This window comes from Bombina bombina, chromosome 6 (genome assembly GCF_027579735.1).
Source record: "Bombina bombina isolate aBomBom1 chromosome 6, aBomBom1.pri, whole genome shotgun sequence".
In the NCBI taxonomy this organism is placed as follows: domain Eukaryota; kingdom Metazoa; phylum Chordata; class Amphibia; order Anura; family Bombinatoridae; genus Bombina; species Bombina bombina.
The window spans coordinates 772,433,656-772,446,286 of NC_069504.1; positions in this window are offsets into that span (position 1 = coordinate 772,433,656).

Genomic DNA, 12,631 nt, shown 5'->3' on the forward strand with positions numbered 1-12,631 from the left:
GAGCCGGCAATTGTTTGATGGTTTCACAGATACAGAGGTATATATGATAACGCAGAGACACAGGAAGATCACGGTTGGAACGTGGAGACTAATCATAATACCGGAGTCTGAGCAATCTGAATGGCTCCTAAAGGTTCAGCAGGAAAGTTCAACACTTAAAGGTGCCAACCTTTTTGTGAGTATGCTGTTTTTTTGGATATTTATGATTCGAGTGTTGATGATATTACTCCATTGCGCTTATTTCTTTCTTTGCTGTTATTCCAGATACATATTTTATTGTTAGCTGTATCAATTTTGAAGATATGTTTTTCCCCTTTTATTTACATTTAAAGTGAATGTAAATTTTGATGCTAAAGTGCCCGTTTTTTTAAAAATTCGATTAAAAACAGGGGCACATTAATTCATCAAAATTTACATTTCACTCGTGTTGTGAAAAAATACCTTTTAAACTTGACAGCCGCTCCATCTTCCACTGGACATCGCAAGTAATTTCTGACGTCAGAAATGATTGATCGGTCATCCTCCAATCACGGCTTCCCAGTGTCTGATTCAACGCCGTGATTGGAGGATGACCGATCCGTCATTTTAGACCCAGGAAGAGGCTTTGCGGACAGACTGAGGAAGCTGGAGCGGCTGTCAAGTTTAAAAGGTAAGTATTTTTTCACAACACGAGTGAAATGTAAATTTTGATTAATTAAAGTACCCCTGTTTTTAATCAAATTTTTAAAAACCAGGCACTTTAGCATCAAAATTTACATTCACTTTAAATGTATTATGATGATAGTACTTTTGGTGAGCTTCAGTCGTCATCAAAACTGGCAGATGATGTTGTTGGCATTGATAGGGCCATTTTATTTTTCTGGTTTGAGCACTCCCAGGATGTTGTCTATTTTCATTATTGTTTATAGGATTTGTGTTATTATTTGTTATGTTAGTGTTGTTCAGTTATAAAGTGCCTTTGTTGAAAGTGATTTCTCTATTTGTTGTCAATATTTATTGGATAACTTGTGGTGGATAGATTTTGATCACCCAAGTCAATACTGTCCATGCATCATTCTGGTGACTTTTCAACTTGGATAAAATCTGATCCTTTTTCTACAATGAAAATTGTATTGTGCGCCTTTATGTCTATTTCATTTAATGTATTGGAGTGTCCTAAAGACCAATCTTCTTAATAAAATGATTAGCTTCTAAATTGTATAAATTCAAAATAGTCTCTAGCTTGCTAATAAAAGCAAAACTGCCTTTGAAGCAGGGTTATCAGTTGTTTAACTGAACAGTCTGGTAGTTAAAGGGGCATGCAATTTTAAACACTTTTCCAATTAACTTTTATCATTAAATTTGCTTTGTTCCCTTGGTGGTATTTTTGAAAAGCTAAACCTAGGTAGGCTCAAATTGATTTCTAAACCGTTGAAAACTGCCTCTTAGCTCAGAGTATTTTGAAAGTTTTTCACAGTTAGACAGTACTAGTTCATGTGGGTCATATAGATAACATTGTGCTCACTCCGTGGAGTTATTTAGGAGTCTGTACTGATTGGCTAAACTGCATGTCTGTCAAAAGCATTGAGATAAGGGGGCAGTCTGCAGTAGCTTAGATACAAGGTGCTCACAGAGGTAAAACATATATTATTATAACTGTGTTGGGTATGCAAAACTGGGGAATGGGTAATAAAGGGAGTATCTATCTTTTTAAACAATAAAAATTCTGGTGTAGACTGTCCCTTTAAGCCAGTCGTCCTGAATCTACGTTGTGTAAGAAAATGGCAAGAGATTCTTCTAACTGTTCTAAGTTCCAATGTAAAATTCTTCTTTGCATTTAATTTTTATGTTAACATCTGTTTAACATAAGTGAAGCTATATATAAATAGAATTTTAAATAATTGTTAAGCATACATTTTAAATACTGTAACTATTCCCTGTTAGAATGCTTCTCTCTATACATGGCAGTCTTTAGTTGAGTCATTTTTTTTGCTCAAGGACAATATATTTACATAACTCAATAATTACAGTGTGTAAGGTAGGTAGCACTTGTAACCACCCTGACTACGTTATTGGCTAATAACAAAATCAGTTCAGTAAATTGTTTTAAATAGTTTTGATCAAACATCTGATTACTTAACCAGATTGTGATGACAGCTAAAGTGTACTTAAAGGAATGTTGAAGTCTTTTTATGTTTGCATAATAAATATCAGCAATTAAATACTGTATTGCAAAAGAACTGCATACAAAATAAATGTTTTACCCCTGCTGCTGAGACATTTCACACCCTTGTAATAGAGTTGTTTTGAGCTATTTGCACTCGTTCTATTTACAAAAAAAAAAGTTTTACTGTCAGGTACCTAATTTTAAGAAGACCTAGGCCTCGATCACATACTTGGCGACGTGCGCAAAAAAGAGCAGACAAGTTACATGTGTTGATTTTTTGACACTGTGCGTAGTTCTTACTCCCATAAACTAACATAGAACTGGTATCGCCAGCCGGTATCAAAAATGCAGCGCAAAGACTGGAGATATTTTACTTCATTTTCAGCTCGCCACACATAGGCAGACGCAGCAAAACTTGCGCACAGTAAAAAAGCACCGTAACTCCCTGGAAGCCTTAACAAACACCATCCCCCCACAACACAAACTACATAATAAACCTATTAACCCCTAACCCGCCATTCCCCACTATGCAAGCTACATTATTAACCCCTAATCCGCCATCCCCCCACAACGCAAAGTACCAAATGAGCCTATTAACCCCTAAACCGCCATCCCCCCACAATGCAAAGTATTAAACTACTAACTAAGCGCCCTAACCCAACACCCCCTAACTTAACCCCAATTAAAATACACTTAAATAAAATCAAAAATATACTAACTACCTAAAAAATAAATTACAAAAAAAAAAAACTAACATTACAGAAAATAAAAAAACTGAACCTTACTAAAAATATTAAATCCTAAAAAAAACAATAAAAAATCTACCATTACAAGAAAATAAAAAAATAATTACAAAACCAAAAAAAAGCTAACATTACAAAAAATAACAAACGAAATTAGCCAAAATAAATAAATATTCCTATTATAGCCCCGTTAAAAAAAAAACACCCCCCAAAAAAATCCTAATGAAGATGGATAGCTGCCCTTCATCAATGGTGAGTACCAATTTTGGGGTTAGTGTTAGTTGTGTTTTTTTGGGGGGTGTTCCTCAGGCCAGGTTTTAAACCGAGAAACGCGTTGCAGTTTTTAGGGGGTCATTAGAATACCCCTCATCCACTTGTATAACACTGCTGTGCTGTATTTTAAATTTTGTTTTTAATAAATACATATATTTTTTATGGAAACAATCCTCTGAGTGGATTCATCCTACCTGCCTGCCATCCTGACTAACTTCCACACTCTCTATTGGATCTCTATATACGGGGTGAGCTGACACACCTCTCCCCAATCTGCCAGCCTGCTTCTACCAGCATATAAAGTGAACACAATTACACTTTGAATGATCTGCACATGTAGTGCTTGTATTTGTATTTCACCCCCTCTCAGTACTGCAGCACAAAATAAAAAACTGTGGGTGAGCTGTTACACCTGTCCAAATCTACAGCCTGTACCTACTAGCACATAAGTGTGCTTATGTAATATGTGAGTACCCATTTGGCTTGATCTTTCATTATAATCTATATATACCTGATGATATCACACACGAGGCGCCCCTCTGTTAGTTTTTTTATTTTCTGTAATGTTAGGTTTTTTTGTTTGAAATTTAGGTTTTTATTAGGTACTTTGCGTTGTGGGGGAGATGACCGATTAGGGGTTAATAAGTTTATTATGTAGTTTGCTTGGTGGGGGGCATGGCAGTTTAGGGATTAATACATTTAAATAGTGATTGCGATGTGGGGGGAAGGCGGTTTAGGGGGTTTGAATGGCATATGATGTGTCAGTTTTTTAATTTACTTTGGTTTCTATTTTTACGTGTGACGCCAGACATGTGTGGTTACGCTAGTATATGGTGGCGTGTGTTATGTGATCCACCCGATGTGAGAGGTGAACTTACGGGTGATGTGGGTTTCAGCAGTTGCTCTGAAAAATACGCAACATATGTCATTGCGCCCCAAGTATTTTTAGAAAATAACTTTAGTTTGCAGAAATACCATAATATGAGAGGATACGTTTTTGTGCAATTTTCTATGACGTATATCATAAATAGCCGTACAGGAGTCATTATTTTTTTAAATATTTCAAACACAAATCTTATGGTGCCACATTTAGCATCAATACACTTCCCCCCTCCCCCCAAAAAAGGATTATTATACATATAAGGCTAGATTACAAGTGGAGCTAAATATTGCGGTCCCGTAAACTGACAAATTTGTCAGTTTTGTGGGAGCGCGATAATTAACCAGCCCTTACAAGTGGCTGGTTCTTGCTATCACTATATATTTACTAAGTGCTGCGCTACTTACCTATTCGCTGCAAGAGGCTCTGATTCCGTCTGTGCATTGCGGTTAACCTGTAATACCAGAGCACATTATCGTGCGCTGGTATTACTAAGTGGATCACAAATATTGTTTTAGCTTAAGTGTTATTTTCTGCTCCACTTGTAATCTGGCTCATAGTACTCAACAAAAATTAACTATTATAAATCAGAGCACAGTAAAAAGCACCAAGCAGACAAATCATTGTAATTTCTATGGCAGTCATCTGCTACCTAAAGGGGCATGAGACCCTTTATTTAAAAATTGCATAGTCACCTCAATCATGTTAGATTTTGTGTGTAGCCCATTTGACCTACTGCCCCCCATACACTAAATACATTATGTAGATGACTGACTTTTTATTTTTTTTTTTTAACTGTGGTCATCTGCATGCTAGGGGACAAGTGACCCCTAATTTAAGTGAGGGGAGTCTTCCCTTTCAAATGAGGGGTAACTTGTCCCTCTAGCAAAAACAGGGGTGGGAATATAGGGGATTCATTAGGAGCATCCCTCCCCTTTTGGGTAAGCAGCACTTAAAGGACCACTAAAGTCAAAATTACATTTTCTGCGGCACCAGCTCCTACTGAGCATGTGCAAGATTTGCAGAATATCCATATATGTATTTTTGATTGGTTGATGACTGTCACATGATGCAGTGGGAAGGAAAATAAAACTAACTTTGAAATTTGTCAGAAAACATCTAATTATGTCTCTTTATTACGCAGGTTTTTACAGTTATTACAGTGATCTCCATCCCTGAAATCCATGCTTTAGCAGGGTTTTCTCCGCTCCTCTGACATCATCATGCCCCAACAGTTCTCTGCGGCTCCTGTTCAAGACCTTTGCAGGGGTAAACCGATAGGGCTCCATTTATAAAGCAGCATATGCTACTTCGGAGACCCATCTTTTCTGGTCTGCCTGAAATGGAAGTAAAGAAGCAGCGGTCATACTGTTCCTTAACTTGTCTGCCACCTTTTAGGTGGCGGACTGAAATCATACCGATACGATACAGATTGGGATGATTGACGGCCCTGCTAGCGGCCGATTGGGTGCCAGTGAGCAGGGGCGGCATTGCACAAGCAGTTCATTAGAAATGCATGTGCAATGTTAAATGCCGGCAGCGTATGCTGTCAGCATTTAACGAGGTCGAGCGGACATGATATGATGCATCGAATCATGTCCACCCGACTGTTGTTAAATCTACCCCATAGATTTGCATGGTGGATTGTGATAAAATGACATGCTCTAACAAATGAGAGCATGTAATTTTTTTCCCACTATACAGGCCCTTTAAGCCAAGACTGCAATTCTTTAAACAAGATAATGTAGAGTAGCATGTATTTTCCTCCATGCTATTACATAGATAAATGGACATTAAATTATACTTAATACAATTTTCATACGGCTAGATTTAGAGTTTTTTCGGTAAAGACCCGCGTAGCTAACGCAGCTTTTTTTTCCAACGCACCCTTAACACAACGCTGGTATTTAGAGTTGTCTGAGGGGCTGCGTTAGGCTCCAAAAAGGGAGCGTTGAGCCGAATTTACCGCAACTTCAACCCTCAATACCAACGTTGCTTATGGTCGCGGTAAGCTGGCAAAACGTGCTCATGCACAATTCCCCCATAGGAAACAATGGGTCAGTTTGGGATGAAAAAAAACCTAACACCTGCAAAAAAGCAGCGTTAAGCTCCCAACGCAGCCCCATTGTTTCCTATGGGGAAACAGTTTCTAAGTCTGCACTTAACACCCTAACATGAACCCCGAGTCTAAACACCCCTAACCTTACACTTATTAACCCCTAATCTGCCGCCCCCGCTATCGCCGACACCTGCATTATATTATTAACCCCTAATCTGCTGCTACGTACACCGCCGCAACCTACATTATCCCTATGAACCCCTAATCTGCTGCCCCTAACATCGTCGACACCTACATAATATTTATTAACCCCTAATCTGCCCCCCCCAACGTCGCTGCTACCTAACTACACTTATTAACCCCTAATCTGCCGACCGGACCTCGCCGCCACTATAATAAATTTATTAACCCCTATACCGCCGCACTCCCATCTCACAAACACTATAATAAATGTTATTAACTCCTAATCTGCCCTCTCTAACATCGATGCCACCTAACTTCAAGTATTAACCACTAATCTGCCGACTAGACCTCGCCACTACTATAATAAATGTATTAACCCCTAAAGCTAAGTCTAACCCTAACACCCCCTTAAGTTAAATATAAGTTTAATCTAACAAAATAAATTAAATATTATTAACTAAAGTATTCCTATTTAAAACTACTTACCTGTAAAATAAACCCTAATATAGCTACAATATAACTAAAAGTTATATTGTAGCTATTTTAGGATTTATATTTATTTTACAGGCAACTTTGTATTTATTTTAACTAGGTAAAATAGCTATTAAATAGTTATTTACTATTTAATAGCTACCTAGTTAAAATAATTACAAAATTACCTGTAAAATAAATCCTAACCTAAGTTACAATTAAACCTAACACTACACTATCAATAAATTAATTAAATAAATTACCTACAATTACATACAATTAAATAAACTAAACTAAATTACAAAAAAAACAAAACACTAAATTACAAAAAAATAAAAAAAGATTACAAGAATATTAGGCTAATTATACCTACTCAAAGCACCCTAATAAAATAAAAAAGCCCCCCAAAATAATAAAGGTCCCTACCCTATTCTAAATTAAAAAGTAACCAACTCTTTTACCAGCCCTTAAAAGGGCTTTTTTTGCGGGGCATGCCCCAAAGTAATCAGCTCTTTTGCCTGTAAAAAAAAATACAACCCCCCCAACATTAAAACCCACCACCCACATACCCCTACTCTAACCCAAACCCCCCTTAAATAAACCTAACACTAACCCCCTGAAGATCTCCCTACCTTGAGTCGTCTTCACCCAGCCGGGCCGAAGTCTTCATCCGATGGGGCAGAAAAGGACAGTCAGACCGGCAGAAGTCTTCATCCTATCCGGGCAGAAGAGGACATCCAGACCGGCAGACATCTTCATCCAAGCGGCATCTTCTATCTTCATCCATCCGACGAGGAGCGGCTCCATCTTCAAGACCTCCGACGCGGAACATCCTTCTTGACCGACGACTACCCGACGAAGGAAGGTTCCTTTAAGTGATGTCATCCAAGATGGCGTCCCTCGAATTCCGATTGGCTGATTCTATCAGCCAACCGGAATTAAGGTAGGAAAAATCTGATTGGCTGATTGAATCAGCCAATCAGATTGAGCTCGCATTCTATTGGCTGTTCCGATCAGCCAATAGAATGCGAGTTCAATACGATTGGCTGATTGGATCAGCCAATCGGCTTGAACTTCAATCTGATTGGTTGATTGCATCAGCCAATCAGATTTTTTTCTACCTTAATTCCGATTGGCTGATAGAATCCTATCAGCCAATCGGAATTGAAGGGACGCCATCTTGGATGACGTCCCTTAAAGGAACCTTCATTCGTAGTTAGTCCGTCGGTTGAAGAGGATGGCTCTGCGTCGGCTCCGTTGAAGATGGCTCCGCTCCGCTCCGGATGGATGAAGATTGAAGACGCCGCCTGGATGAACACTTCTACCGGATGGAGGACCTCTTCTTTGCCGCTTGAAGACTTCTACCGGATCAAGGACCTCCTCTGCGCATCTTGGATGAAGAATTCGGCTCGGCTGGGTGAAGACGACTCAAGGTAGGATGATCTTCAGGGGGTTAGTGATAGGTTTATTTAAGGGGGGTTTGGGTGGGTTAGAGTAGGGGTGTGTGGGTTGTAATGTTGGGGGGTATTGTATTTTTCTTTTCAGGTAAAAGAGCTGATTACTTTGGGGCAATGCCCCGCAAAAGCCCTTTTAAGGGCTGGTAAAAGAGCTGATTACTTTTGTATTTTAGAATAGGATAGGGAATTTTTTATTTTGGGGAGCTTTTTTATTTTATTAGGGGGCTTAGATTAGGTATAATTAGTTTAAACTGCTTGTAATTCTTTTTTATTTTTTGTAATTTAGTGTTTGTTTGTATTATAGTATAGTTTATTTTATTGTATTTTATTTTAGCTAATTGTATGTAATTTATTTAATTAATTTAATGATAGTGTAGTGTTAGGTGTATTTGTAACTTAGGTTAGGATTTATTTTACAGGTAATTTTGTATTTATTTTAACTAGGTAGCTATTAAATAGTTATTAACTATTTAATAGCTATTGTATCTAGTTAAAATAAATACAAAGTTGCATGTAAAATAAATATAAATCCTAAAATAGCTACAATGTAATTATTAGTTATATTGTAGCTATATTAGGGTTTATTTTCTAGGTAAGTATTTAGTTTTAAATAGGATTATTTTATTTAATTTTAGGAATATTATTTCATTTAATTTAAATTATATTTATGTTAGGGGGGTGTTAGGGTTAGGTTTAGGGGTTAATAAATTTATTATAGTAGCGGCGACGGTGCGGGCGATTAGGGGTTAATAATTGTAGGTAGGTGGCGGCGATGTTAGGGAGGGCAGATTAGGGGTTAATACTATTTATTATAGTGTTTTCGAGGCGGGAGTGCGGCGGTTTAGGGGTTAATACATTTATTATAGTGGCGCCGATGTCCGGTCGGCAGATTAGGGGTTAATAAGTGTAGGTAAGGTGGCGGTGACGTTGGGGGGGGCAGATTAGGGGTTAATAATTATAATATAGGGGTCGGCGGTGTTAGGGGCAGCAGATTAGGGGTTCATAGGGATAATGTAGGTTGCGGCGGTGTCCGGAGCAGCAGATTAGGGGTTAATAGTATAATGCAGGTGTCAGCGATAGCGGGGGCGGCAGATTAGGGGTTAATAAGTATAAGGTTAGGGGGGTTTAGACTCGGGGTTCATGTTAGGGTGTTAGGTGTAGACTTAGAGAGTATTTCCCCATAGGAAACAATGGGGCTGCGTTAGGAGCTGAACGCTGCTTTTTTGCAGGTGTTAGGTTTTTTTCCAGCCCAAACTGCCCCATTGTTTCCTATGGGGATATCGTGCACGAGCATGTTTTAGCTGCTTACCACTACCGTAAGCAATGCCGGTATTGAGGGTTGAAGTGGAGCTAAGTTAGGCTCAACACACCCTCTTTTGAGCCTAACGCAGCCCCTCAGACAACTCTAAATACCAGCGTTGTCTTAAGGGTGCGTTGGGAAAAAAAGCAGCGTTAGCTACGCGGGTCTTTACCTACAAAACTCTAAATCTAGCCGTAAGTTTGTTTAAAAAGACTTCCCGGGGCGGCGGCACGCCCCCATTTGACCGTCATTCATTGGTTCCTGGTTTGGGCTATTACGTAGGCACCACATGTTCTGATATCACTTGGTGCTTCATTCAATTCATTGGCTAAGATAACCCTTGTAAATACAGATTCCAATACTTTCCATAATAAGAAAAATAAATTTTAACAATTATAACATCCTATAATAATAATAGCAATTATAATATTTGTGACATCCAAGACGCTTATAATCCCACTCTTACTTGTACACACGGAGTTCTAAAAGCATCGCTTATTTCATCTTAAGCGTGGCTTTTAAGGCAAGGTAAATACCATACTCATTGGACTTAGTTATGCTGTGAGTATTGTGTCTCCGTATATCTGTGCATGTTACTATGGCGGACTACTTCTATTCAATTTAGCCTAGAATATGGCATGATAGCAAGTATCGTCGGGGATTAATACTAAACAGTTTGACTATCTCCATAGATTTTAGTAGGGGAACTGTTTGCGCCGGGATACAAAAATAGTAATAATGAAAGCTAGATTCCGTGTGGCGGCTATAGCATTTGATTTAAAATAAGCTAATAAAAATTATTTAATGTTATAAAAAAATGTTTACACCATTATTAGAAGTTATACATGTATAATACTCAAATTTGCTTCCTAGCATAAACCTAATTTTAAAATAATGAACTAAGTTCTAAAATTATGGTTAAAAGAATTATGTGAGCGGATTTAGTATTAGTTGGAATAAGATATTGTGGTCGTCTCAGAGAATTAATTTCAATGTTGACTACATGCTGGAAATTTTATTCAAATAGTTCCCTAATGTATTCTAATAGTCTTAAATCATACTTCCTATACAGTAGACATATAAAATGAGGGAAATATAAAAGTTCCCTGAAAAATTATCAAAAATATTTTCCCATACGTATGTAAAGTACATACTCATACTATCGCACTACGGTCCTATGGGGTACTGACTAGAATTCCCCCATTCTAAACATATCTACTAAAATATCTAGTTAGAGAATAGTGTTAATACAAAATTTCAAAGTTAATTTGGATGTGGGAAGATTTAAAAAAAAAAAAAAAAAGTACCATATATCACATTAATAAAGAATATTTTGTTATTAAAATTTCATTAAAAATCAATTTTAAAACATATAAAATAAATAATAATAGATGGAGTTTCCCTAGGTTTTTTGCCTTCAAATTGTCTGTGGTTCATTTCATATTGAACCAATAATTTTTTTATATAGGGATTACTCAACGGATAATATTAGGCTTTTTGGATATAGTTAATATACTAAAAATTCAAATAAATTAATTAATTTACAATTCTAAGAGATAAAGTACCCCTAGACATAGCTATGGATTTGGGAGAACACATACACAGATGACAGAGAGGAATGAATTAGACTAAGAAAGCTGCCAAATCAATGTCTTTGTTTAGTCCTTGTGGTACTAGTGTTTGAAGGGTATACATCCAATACGTCTCTTTCCTTCGGAGTTCTAGCTCCCTATTTCCACCTCTTTTTCTTTCAGGAATGAATTCAATCACTATCCCCCTTAGGCAGCTTGAATCTTTGTTGTGTTTTTTTAGATAGTGTGCCGAGAGGTTGTGGGACATATCTCCTGCCTCTATATTATTCAGATGTTCAGATAATCTTTTTTTGAAGGGTCTTGTGGTGCGACCCACATACTGTAGGCCACACCCACATTCCAATAAATAGACAACATTCTCGGTTTTGCAATTGCAGAGAGTCCTAATATCATAGCTTTTTTTAGTGGCTGTAGACACTATTTTCTTAGTAGGTTTACTAATCATATAATGATGCTCACATGCTAGACAATTGCGTCTATTGCATTTATAAAATCCCATTGTGGATTTACTTAGCAAATTCTTCTTTGCATCGGAATCTCCTTTTAAATGGCTAGGTGCCAGTATAGTTTTAAGGTTTCGATATTTTTCCTATAAATCACTGTGGGTACTGTTTCCGTTATCTCCTTAAAGGGCCATTAAACCCAAAAAATTTCTTTCATGATTCAGATAGAGAATACAATTTTAAACAACATTCCAATTTACTTCTATTATCTAATTTGCTGCAATCTTTAGATATCATTTGTTAAAGAAACAGCAATGCACATTGGGGAGCCAATCACATGAGGCATCTATGTGCAGCTACCAATCAGAAGCTACTGAGCCTATCTAGATATGCTTTTCAGGAAAGAATATCATGAGAATGAAGCAAATTAGATAATTGAAGTAAATTAAAAAGTTGTTTAAAATGGTATTCTCTATCTAAATCATGAAAGACAAAATTTGGGTTTAATGTCCCTTTAAGCACATCGTCCTTTTTCAGGATGTTCCAATGTTTTTTTAATTATATTTCTGATTTCCACAGAGCCTTCATTGTAAGCGGTTATAAAATTTACCTTATTGTTTTTCATACCTGAACTCTGTGACTGTTTGGTTTTACCTGTATTTAGAAGGTTGGTTCTATCCATTTTTTCAACTCTATCAAGAGTGTTTTTTAGTTTATATTTATTATATCCCCTTGCTATAAATCTTTCAGTGAGGTTACTAGCTTCCTGGTCAAAATCTTCTTTTCTGGAACAATTTCTCTTAATTCTTTGATACTGTCCCATTGGGATATTGCTATCTGTGTATTTCTTATACAGTTTGGTTTGTATATATTGGTTCTCCTGAAAGAATATTACATCTAGAACATCTATCTTGGTGGTACTTCTTTTGCCTGTGAATGAAAGATTATATTCATTTGTGTCGAGTTGTTCAATGAAGGTATTCAAGTCAACATCTGTCCCCTTCCAGATGAAAAACAGAATTTATATCTTACCTGATAAATTCCTTTCTCCTACGGTGTGTCCGGTCCACGGCTTCATCCTTAC